Below are 12,496 nucleotides of genomic sequence, written 5' to 3' on the forward strand. Positions count from 1 at the left end.
TAAGGACTCCGTCGTTCCTCACGAAGTTATGCGGTTACAATCTTTTCTTCCAGTTCGCGTGTCACATTCTTCGACGTGTCATCGCTTTCCACGAAAAGAAAAGAATGCCTCGAAGAGAGGAGTGTTAAAGTAATTTGCCACGATTCTGCACGCTATTACATTCTAATAGAAGAAACGCCGATGGCGTTAACAAACTTATTCTAGTTTTTGCACAATGAACTTCTATCACAACCTAGTTTTAATCTATATTTTATAAAAGATTTAACGCACCCGCGATTCTATCTGAAAAAATTACTACACCCAATGATTAAAATGGATGTGTCTCCCATATATCTCGAACAGTGGTACAAAAAATTTTCAATCTAAAATATTTCAACGTGATGAATGCTGATGGTAGTACGCGTAATAGAAAAAGAAACGCGTGTCCAATTTGTACCGAGTCAATCGTGTTCGCTAAACCAAGTTAGTATTTTCTAAAAGTCAGATAGCAAACATCGATAAATTTCGCATTTAGAGATTGATGGTACGCCATTCCTGACCTCGTTCGGCCGTCACCGACTGACTATGTACGACACGACCAGATAAGTCGTTAGTGTCCGATTTATCGTCGCGTTTTCTGCGTTGCCGGGAAAACTTATTAGTCCAACAATGCCGGGGCGCGTGACGCATAATGTCAATGAAGTGTGTAGGGAGACTGCGTACAAATTGAAAACCTCTACAATACTGTCACGTCAATCACAGGAAAATCGTTTCCTGCACCATCTCTCTTTCGACCTATCATTAAAACATCACACTTGTCTGTTAATTTATCTTTGATGAGGTAGAAATCGAGTGACAATTTACGGGAAGAAATGCAGAGTGGCTAGATAGTCAGATAGTGTAGATCGAGTGGCTTTGGACAGACAATTGATTTTGTTTCGATCGTAGTTACGCGCGATTAATTTTCAATTTCAATTATCCCAAAAAAGAAGTCCCTGGCACGTTTCTACTATTTTCCAATCAGGAGGTACGCGTACAACTGTGCATTGACCCCGCTGGAACGAAATATAGAAAACGTGTGCGTTAGCGCATAGCAATTGACGGCGTATATTTATTAGACTAAAGTGGCGGTTGTCGCGGCCAAAAGGATGTGCGTAACCGTTGAATGGGTATTTGTGGAGCAAGGTAAAAACGTCGATACAGGACGGGAGGGGAGCTTTGAGCAGCCGCGAGGATATCTAAATACCCCTTTATATTGCCCCGGAACTTTCGTCGCGAAGCGCCGTTTGAATGAGCGCGGAAGATGAATGCGGGGCCGCGAGGACGTAGAAAAATAAGTAAAAGTGTCCATGCGTGTCCCGGTGGAAGAGCCTGAAGACGGTTTCTTTCGGCGAGCATCCGCCATGCTCGGTGCCGTTCGAAGCAACGCCGGCTTCGTCTGTTCCGCCTTTGTATCCAGCTTGCGTGAAGACGTAAATAAAACGGCACGCAATTTATTCGTCGAAGCCCTGGCTCCGCGCTCCCCGTGAGAATATATATATCTGCAAGTTGCTTTCCTGTGGAAACACGTGCGGTTTTCTTTCTGTTCCGACGCCCTTTACACGCCTGTGAATGCGAATCTCGCGGCGAGTTGACGTTCTTTTGTTAGTTCGATATGGAATTTCAGTCTGTCGAGCGGTTCGAGTGTATTGAAACGCTATCCGCGCCCCGTCGGTGGTTTCTTTCTTACGGAAATAGTAAGACAGTTTGCAGCTCGCTATTGTACTTGTAAATTGTGTTGCCCGCGCGTCTCGTATCTCTCGTCCATAAAAGTATCGTCGTTCTGTTCAAATGAAACTGGGAAGTACTTTACGTAGGCGAACGCGAAAATAACGTCCTCGCGTAAGATTTAGTACTGTGAAATTCATATAATCTACTGTCGAAATCGTATATCGCGCAGAGGGTGGTTTACGTCACCTCCTGTTTAAGGGTTGATTTTGCAGGCATTTTTTTCATTTGCGTAATATATTTTCATCTTAACTGATTAGATTTTGAGTAAACTCCGTCGGTAGGTAATGCATTTAAATTATATCGTTGGCTACGAATAATTTTATTAATGCATGTTTATTAATTAAAATCAAATGTTTAATGTTTAGGAATTATTGAATTAACAGAAACTCTGAATGTTTATAATTACTGTTTTAATGATAATTAAAATCAGCGCTGGCCACAGTTGCTACTGAAATAAATACATAACAACATTGATTAATCATCGCGGCATCAAATCATATTGTAGCGGAGCAAATATGATAACATACGCTAATAAATGTGCTGTGAAACAATGTAAAGGCGAACTGCCCAGATAATGATAATCACCACATCTACTTTATTGATTTTTCTGTATCTTCTAATAAAAGATACAGATCTATTCCGTACTGAATAATCTTGGACTACCAAAGTAACAGAAATATTAAATTCCGCATAAAAATCGCTTTGATGAAAAATAAGGAGAGAAAGCAGAGTAGATATAAAAGGTCCACTGAAAGGAAAACGCAGGAAATTTGAAAGGATATTACAGACTTTCCAGATAAGGATGAAGAAGAAACGCGTAAGATGAATATTTCAAGAGACAAAGGCAAAGATGATTTTGACGACTGGAATGAAAATTGGTGCGTCGGTTGGTGATGAATTTTGCAACGAGAAGCGCGAGTCTGATAACGAAACTCGTTCCCTGTTTCTCGTCACAGATAATTCTCATGATTCCGGAAACGGATATTACATTACCACGATCCGGTGGCTGTCGAAAACGCGGGACAAAAGAAAGATAATCCCGAGTCGGACTCGCAAGGGTATAAAAGGATTTCTCCGGTATGCTTTCCAGAAATGTTCCAAGCAAATAGTCGGGAGGGGACAAGTTTCTCGCGAGAAACTTCGCAATCACGGCGAAAGGACGGACGCGTGATGCACGCGTGACTTCTTGTACTTTTCCTCTTCCCCTCCTACCTAGAGCAAGTCCATTTCTTCGATAGAGGGCCACGCGAGACGGAAACTGTTTCGTACAGGTCCTTTTGTCCCGGTCGTAGCCGTACCTTTCAGGTTTGAGTGGTTTTGCGGCCCACTCCGTGGAAAGAATCGTCGTGGAACTTCGCTTTGACCGGTTAAGGTATAATTTTCGGATACTTCCGAGGCTCTTTCAGTTCCGAGCACTTGTCAGCGAAGCCAATTTCGCGTTGGAAACTTTGGAACGGAGTTCATTGGTGAAACGGGCCAGGGATTCTTAAAGAAGTTCGCAGCGAAAGCGTGCCGCTACCCCCGGAATATTAAATCCACGCGAAAATCCGCGAAACGCGATGGACGCGTCGGTGACGACCGAACTATTCGTTTAATATTCCGGAATCCTTCTGTCACGAAGAGTTCAGATATATTCGGGTCACTTATTCGGTCATTCTTATTAATGAACGAATTGAATGGAAGTTAAAATTACTTCGTTGCACACTTCTGCGCCGGGGTCACGATTCGATTAATCGCCAAAGTAAGTATTATATTTTATGATATAAATAACACGAGCACATAAATAACTTTCGTTGCAGTCTTATCGATCCCTCCGGAATCTTCTTCCCAGGGGGTGCATCACCACCTAAAGCGTCTCGAAATTAATGCTTCGTGTCGAAAGCAGCGCGAGATACTTTACGACGTCCATGAATTCTACGCGTTGACGATTGAATCTTACAACGCACTTATCTCTTCATTAGCGTCTCTGTCCTCGTTCGTCATTCGGAGAGCGCGACGAGTATTCGATTAAAATTCGAGAATGATCGCGATAATCAGCCCGCGAGGTCCAGTTACCTCGGATAATGTCTCGGGCCTTGCGAACGCACGACGAGACTCGCAAGAATTTGCATTATTATCGAGACACGTACCCAGGGATCGGACAATCTTGACGAACGCAGCCGGCGATGTATAATCACCGTTGGCAGGTGCACACGGGAAGATTTTTGGGGACAGAACGTCGAGCACTGCCATTAGGCGTCCCTCGATCGACCTGTAAAAACGGGCATTAAGACTTTACGTCCGCCCCCGGGGGACGTTTCGATGCCCACCATCCTGAACGTGTTATCATTCTTACGATTTGACGAATAGGAAATCGATTAAGGGTAATAACACGGTTATCTCGATGACGCGGTAGTTGTCCCGCTCGGTGTTTCCATAATTACGGAGACAGAGAAGCCTCCCCCAGCCATAGCTGATCCAGCAAGAAACTCACGGCGTCTAGTTAAAACTTTGCCGCGAAAACGGGCCAACACGATCAAAAACAACGGCGTTTTTCGCGTTCACGGTTAATGGCTACAAATAGGGCACACGGTTCACCGTGTCGCGAAACGTGTTGTACCCGACCGCGTACTTATTTCAGCTCGGTGCAGTTATATCGCGCAGGCTAGGACCATGGAAAAATGTAGACGTGACTTTTTGGAGTGAGTTTAGCTCGTGAGAATAGTAAAAAGTGCTCGGGAAACTATTCAATATGCTTGATTTCGTTTTATACGAAAGCTTTTGTATTTAAGTAGTTCTATTAAACGCTTTAACATTGTAACGAAAACAAAGCTGTCTCAGTTTCGAGGAGAGGATTTATTAAGGGATTAAAGCGAGAGTGTGCAATTTTATGTCTTTTCAACGTTCCACTCGAAGGCCCGCATCTTCGCGAATTCTTTCAATTCTGACTTACTACTTGAAAGGTGTACTTTGGAAACCCTATAGTTTAAGAAAACGTGGGAAAAATCGATGTGTTCGCACGAGACATGAGGGAACGCCCTTCAGTTTCAACGAGCAAACATTCAGTTTACCTCACGTCACTTGAAGAATCACAACTCCAGAAACGTATCCCACCCTCTATCGAACCGTACGATATGTCATTTGTTGCCGCCATGTTTTCACTGTGTTTTCTTCTTCGTGCACGTAGAGGGTGTCTCGGAAATTTATCGAGAAAGTAATTTCACTGTACAAGACATAGAATCGAATGATTAATTTTAGTCTAGTTTATATTTTGCAATTTTTCTATATCGATCTAAAAGTCTCGGTGTTTTTTGCCTGCAATGCGATCAAGTGTAACAGTTAGCAATTCCTAGAATAGTACACCTCCCTCGCTAACGTTCGCGTCGCGGACACGAGCCAGCGAACATTAGCGAGAGATCGCCGTGCAAACTGGTAAGTTTTCTTGCTAATCAAACACAGATTCAAAGGTCCGGTTTTTGCACGCGATAGCGTTTCGCGATGTTAATCTCTTTCCCAGTTTTCATTTGCCATTTCCGAGATCACGCAATTCGCGGAGCAACGTACGTTTCGTGCCCTCTCGCTCCGTCTCGTCCTGTCTCTCCTCCTTTCCCTGCCCTCTTTTTTTATGTATTCATCGAGCTGGTAATTCAAACGAATGAAAAGTTTTCAAGCGGCGGGTCCGGCATCTCTTCCTTGTGTTCCGCGAGCCTACATCTTTCAATAATGGCGATGCGTTGGCGATTCCACTCTGCTGGATGAAAAAAAAGCGGCGCAGACGGCGCGTATCGTCCGCAACTTTTTATCCGCCCCGGTGAAAGTTCATTTCCGCATCAGCGAAGCCTCCGCGCCAATGTTTCAATGCTAATGCTTCTTGCCAAAAGGCGTACGCGCCCCCCCTCCGTTTCTCTTTCTCTCTCACACTCTCTTTTGCTCGCTCTTATCTCAATTGAAGCCTTCAGCGATTATTACCTTTGCAAATTTAAACATCCCATTACACTTACCCTCCGCCGGACCGGAGGATTTCGTTCGGAACATTCATAAAAATTCCCCGCGATTCTTTAATGAAACGTAACTACGAAGCAGAAGGCGCATAATTGCAGCCACGATTTTAATCACGGACGCGAGCTAATGCTTCTTCCATGCCTCGCTTTCTATTCTTCCCATCCTTTTACCTCCCTTCTCATTCAGGGAACAAAAGGACAGAGCGAAGCCTTTCTCGTTAATTTAATCGATAACGAAGTAAAAAATAATATCTCGTTATTTTAACGGACTCGTTACAATATCACATAATACTGGGAATAGCCCTTCGTGTTAATTTCTTCGCTTAAGATCGAGTTCCAAGGGGTAGCGATTAATGGACTTTAGCTCAATGTTATACAAACTTAGAATGACGACGGATACAGTATACTAAACAGACCGTAGTTAATATAAATATAAAAAATGCAGTATAAAAAGTAATATAATTTTTATATTTGATATTTTATGTACGGAGGAATAAAGTTTTTATATCGTGTCTGATATCGTGCACGGTATAAAAGATCAGCGCCTCGTCCTGTTCGAGCTGATGTTTAATCAAGCGATATCGTCACTCAATTTCCGGTGAATCAATGCTGTTCGCTTTTACGTGAACGAAAAGTGATCCATTCGGCGTGGAATGACTTAAAAGTTAATAGTGACATTCAATCTCGACTTTAAATAGAACAGACAAAAAATCTACTTACTGACAGAGATTAACTTACGGAATGAAAAAGAGAGGTTTCTCTTCGATAGTTTCCAAGGGAGGAGCTTGCAAGGATTTACGAGTTCCTATACTACAATTTACCGTAGATCCTGCGATTCTTTCTCATCAGGAGCGTTTTCGCGTCAGGAATACCAAAACTTTCGGAACGCGCTCAACGCCTACCTGATTGTCGCGACAGTGGAAACAAGATCCTCGGGATTAGGGAAATAGAATTCATCCGTGGCTTAGATGGGGCGCTTAGTTGGGGCGGAATACGATATATTCGCGTTCGAATCCCGAAATATTCCAAATGGTCGATTCCTGCATATTCTAAAGCGGTGGTACCTTCGCTATTCGGGTCTAGTTGCGTTCTGGAATCGTCGCGCCTGTGTCGGACACGTTTCATTGTCAAGCTGATTTTTAATAGTCGGCATTACAGAACCTGCCTTTGGGGTGACAATTATTATCCGCGAGAATTGGGTGATACTAACGATCGCGAGCGTGCCGTTGCTGTGCTAGACAGGAGAAGAGACGAGGTCTGGTATTGTCACCGTTGCATTCATTGCGGGGAAGTTGGTCGCTCACCTGATACATAATAGTTGAACCATTGTGTCATTTGATTGCATAATTCCAGTTAGACGACGGGCCGATCTGTGTAACGCGCGCACGCAGTCGTGTATACTTCGCTGCCATAAATTCAGCATCAATTCATTACGACTAGATATTGCCTGGATGGAACGCGATGTTCCTGATTTTGATCGATACTCCTGTAACTTTCATGGCTGCATTGTAACGTTCGATGTTCCTGTTTCCATGGATAATACAAAATCATCCGGAGCGCATTATTCCGCACGCTGCCAGAAAATATTCTGAATAAACGCCCGGGGTTTTTGGTCGGAGTGCCAGAGATGCTGTTCCCGTGTAAACATTCCTTTTTATAATAACGTAACGGTTATTCGAAAAATTTGATTCACCGTTCGAAGTTAAATTTCAATTAATTTGACATTAATAATTTGTTCCCGGGCGAGTAGACGAAGCAGGAAAATGCTTAATTACAGAATCGAAAATTTTCGTGGAATATGAGGCAGCGTGGTATGAATTTTCGATGGACAAGTTTCTCTAAAACTATGTTCAACTTTGTCCAACCGTCCCGTGCAAGTGAAACCATTTTATCCTTTTCGTTACAACGTCGTCTCCCATGTGTATTTTCGTATTAAAATGCAGATCGCCGCGTTCCCTTCATTCGAACAACCACATTTTTCTGTTCGAAATTTCCTCGAAAATGGTTTGGTAATTCGAACGAAGACCAAAGTACGCGGCACTTCCAAATTTTCCCATTACAATGCAGATCAATCGCGTTCTGGGTTCCAGAGTCTGGTCGTCTCTCCAAAACCAATTTTTACAGGATTGCTGGAATTTCAATGCGTACCTACACGCGCATCCTGTACCGGCCCGGTAATTTTCTTCGATTTGTCACCAGAAAAATCGACGCCATTGTTACAAACAGTCAATCTCCCAAACCATTCAAGTTCCCGTGACGAGGAATCGCGTTCTTTTGTATCCATATAATTTCGACGAAAAATTCTCGAAAAATCTGTTATTCAGTTATTCATCAGTTTCGAAATCTCTACCCTCAGTATTTATTTGTCGTAAATTTAACGCGACACTGATGCATCGATCGATTCTTTTCAATTTAACCGCTATATTACTCTCACTGTTAGCCAATTAATTAACTGCTTCGTTAAAATCGTGAACCCAATAGCTGAAACGCGAATCAATTCTAGTATTATAACGAAGATAAAAATTGAAAAATTTGATTAAATTTGTTTTCATCAAAACACAATAACCTTTTCCCAAATTCGAAATCCTCCGTTGGAAATTCTTTCAAGAGTTCTTTCCTCTTCTTTCAGAAAAAGATTTATCATATTTGTTTTATTTGTGTATGGCTTACATTCGTGCCAAGCAGAGTATCCAGCGTCTCTCGATATTCTTGGCACAGTTCTCGAACTGATTTCTTTGTCACATTCAGTTTTTATCGTAACTGCAATTTCCGATGAATTTAACTTTGAGCGTTTCTTCGCCATATTTATTACTTCTTTCTGGTCTCTAACTGATACTTTACAAACACGACCATGTCGGACAAGATTCTCGATGGTTGATTGATTTCGAAATAGTTTTATAGAACATCTCTTCTTCGCTACCTCTGTAATTTCGCTCTATGGTTTATTAGATCCGAATAACTTACATTTTATATTTTATCTAGAAATAAATTAAATAGGACATTGACAAACGGTAAAATATGTACATAAGTTAATATGTATGTTTCATTTAACGAACATTTTACTGCAAAGGAAGAATCGCGATTCCCAGTTTATGATAAACGATAATAGAATAATATTTATACAGAAGCATATACAATGTAAATTTAAGTATGGTCCGAATTTTCAGTTTCTCAAATTGAAGGCAATATAACACAAATATTAAACCATACACCAGAAATATTACAATCAATAGATTCCATGTTGAAACGCGTGTGTACAGTCGCAACTGTTAAATATTCAAAATAAAAATTTTGTAATACGTTCTCAAAGCTTTATCATCACACCTCGTATGTTATATAATATTTACCGAGTGTGTAGATTTATAGAAACCGACAGTTATTGGTTTTTTATCGGACCTCCAGTAAAAGAAAGACAATTGCTCTAGTTTTTGACCACCCGAATAAATCTGTGATCTTGGTTACGTGTATTGTTCTTCAAAATATCGATTCGTGCAAGCTCGAGCCACGTAAATCACCAAAGTACGAATTCAAAATTTTAGTCTCGGTAAATTACACGCGACAGAGAGACGCCATTAGGTTCTCTCCTAATCTAGGCGTCGCGACGCGTCGTCTGAATCTCGGATTACGGATTCCCGCGGTAAGAAACAGCACGTCTCGTTCGATTATTCCGATTTCATGATAAGATTCTTAGGTGTAACGCGGAATTCGGAAGACGCATTGTCGATGGAAGCAATATGAGGACAAGAAGCAAGAGTTGGGAGCATGGCAGCGGCATTACAGATGCAATGGATGTCTCTAGCTCCCGCGCGCGAGCGTGCAAGCGTCCACAACACGCACGCCTTGGGTCGCGCTCATTTCCATAACGGGATAGGTACATATTACCCTACGTACCTTCATTTCCGTGCACAGTCTTCTGTGGCCGTCTTCTCTTGGACTCTGCTTTCTGCTTCTCGTCTTGGCCCCCTTTTCTTTCATATCTTCTTCATTCTTTGCGGGCGTTTCATGTCACTCGCTATTATTTTTCTTCCCGCCGCCATTTACCATTACGTCCCGACCCTTGGATTTCTTGTTGCCTCCCTTCCGTCTTGTACGTTCCCCTTTTATCTGCTTAACCAGATAGAAGTCGAAGTTGGAGCTTGACTTGCAACGCGGACGAAGTTGAAGTCGTTTTGAATTTTCGACGAGCGAGTTGATTCTTGCCGAACTTCGCCGGTAAAATTGCGTCTCTTGTACGAAGTTAATGAAGTCGAACTCGCGAAGCGTGCCTTGGAATCGCACATTTAACGTTCGTCGACGCACGTTTTGATATTCTCGGCTATTGAGAAATTCTGTGTATAGCTTCTTCAATTCCTCGATCACTTTTTGGTCTATGAACAAGGAAAAACAGGTTTTACAACCCTTAAATAAATATTTTCTCTATCTTCTTTCCTTCTTCGGGGTTAAACTCGATATTATAAAGGACGAAATAATACCACGTACTTCTACATCAATGTGGTTTTCGCCGAAGGAAAGAAACGAACGTGGTTTTCGGCGAAACAAAAATACGCGCTTCTAGCATCCTTGATTTTTCAAGTTCTGTGGAAGCGAAAGAATAAACTGACCTAGTTTCGCGTTTAGTGTGAGTACTAACCCCGTTTAATTTCCGAGAAATAGCATCATTCATCGCGTTTACGCTTTTACAATTGTTTTTATGATTTTATCAACATTTAATAGATATAACATCACTCTTTTGTTCAGTGAAAACGCCAATCTAGAATAGAAACATTTTTAAACAGAGTTTTGAATTATATTAAAGCTTACAAACTCTAGTTTATTTCGTGGAGATTGTTAAAAATGTTCCTTTATTGAATAGATTCTCGAGAATTTCTCTAAACACTGCTTCGGAGAATTCGCGGGCCAGTTAATCTCGTCGGAAATGTCCCCAAGAGATTAATGCTCGTGGTTCGTGGTAAGTTGGCGAACCGGGACGGTAAAAAAATGGAAGATAAATGAAATTATTACGGTGTGAAAAAAAATATTGAATGAAAGAGTGAAAACTCCGATGGGACGGTGTCCAATCGAGGGCCGGGACAAACTGTCGAATTGTCATTTTGCCAAACGGATAAATTGCCAGCCGGATATCTCATCGAACGGACAAATTGCTGAATATGTTGCGTCGGCAATAAGCGACGGGTGCATATGGTGCCCGTATTAAACGCGCTGAATGGATTTATTAAACTTCTGTGTCCTTTGCTGAGGCCGCGTCAGTGCGAGCCCGAAATTCGTCGCGCGACGTTCTCAAAGCGAGCGCGGCGATCATGAATTCAGTTAAAAAAAAATTCAATGAAACGGATTTGGACGCGTTCGACACTCTGCCATGCAAATGTACGATCATAAAAAAAAACTACCCGACAACGAGTCGCTTACGACACTTTTATTCATTTTTCTGGGATTATACGCCACCCATGTTTGACGCTTTCAAAGCAATACTTCATAGTGACACTCTAAATCAACATTTTTCGAATTATTAATGCATATTTTCATTCGATATACATAATACAATATAAATATCATTCGGTACAATAAAAATTCCTTTCGTCTCTCGCACGATGATTTTTTTTCGATTTACCTGTTGCTGAAAATTTTAACAGGAGTATTTCGATGTAACGTAACTCCCTCTCCAACCTCGATTTCTATACAGTTAAATCGTATTTACTACGTTTGCAACGATCTTGCCACGTTATATAATCGACAAATGTAATTTCGAACATTCAGTTACAATTTCAGTGGTCATTTCCGTGATAGAACTATCCTATAATGACTTCAAAGCTAAACGTTCGCGTACGTGCCACTGTACCTGAATAGATTCCATGAATGTAGAGATATCAATTTCACCATGATTGAAGCCTTTAGTAAATTGTCAAATAGGGCTTGAATTAGTTAGTTTCGGTATCAAAGAAATTCTCAATAAATGTTGGAACGTTATTAAAGCTCGAGGTAACCGATCTTTGCAGGAGCAAACAAAGTGCAACTGCTATGAATGGATTTCGATTTATAAATGGAAACGGCACCGGTAGCCACAATAATGAAGCGAACCGAGGGACAGCTAGCTACGATAGCGTTCCCGATTTTGCGCGTCATTAAAATTTCATCGGTAACGACTCAAAGGTATCGATGTTTGCCCGTTACGTCTCGCGTGCCAGACGTGTACACACGTAATCCTGCAGGAGCCCGGTAATCCTATATTTACCCAGAGAGGGGAGACAGAGCAGGTGTGTAACCTGGACACCTCTTGATTGGCAAATATGCATATTTTATCCAGCCTCGCAATCGGATAACGTGTTGTTCGTATCAATTATTCTCCAAAACTCAACGCTTCCGCTTAATGGGAACGAAGTTTTAATTGAAACGTAATCCCAATTAAAATGAGTTCGCAATCCATAGCGCGCGAATACGCGTAATCGTGTTAACGAAATGAAATGTCCACTCGAGCACAAGATATCGAAGCTATCGCGGAAAAGAGACACGGGATTTTCGCGACGGCAATCGATGGATTTTTCCACGAACGATATCGACGTTTCTTTGCGCGTGAACCGTCCCGACGCCGTGAAATTTAAATGTATGCGGACGGTAGGAATAATAACCAGGGATCGGATTTATTACGCGGACGGTTCGCTTCTTCCTTGCCTCTTGGACTAAGAATTTCCACGCATTTTTCTTTGACGCTTTTCGTTCCCTTGTTTACGGCCAGGGAAAGTTTAAAGTTCTAATTAGAATCTGGGCTTGGA

The 12,496-nt window shown here is 41.8% G+C and overlaps 1 protein-coding gene across 2 annotated transcripts in view; it reads right to left on the bottom strand.

Moving 5' to 3' along the window:
• Positions 1-12,496, bottom strand: part of LOC143340460 (uncharacterized) — a 641,167-nt gene that overhangs the window by 235,014 nt on the left and 393,657 nt on the right. The window lies entirely within an intron of this gene.

The sequence above is a fragment of the Colletes latitarsis genome, chromosome 3 (assembly GCF_051014445.1).
Source record: "Colletes latitarsis isolate SP2378_abdomen chromosome 3, iyColLati1, whole genome shotgun sequence".
Lineage (NCBI taxonomy): Eukaryota > Metazoa > Arthropoda > Insecta > Hymenoptera > Colletidae > Colletes > Colletes latitarsis.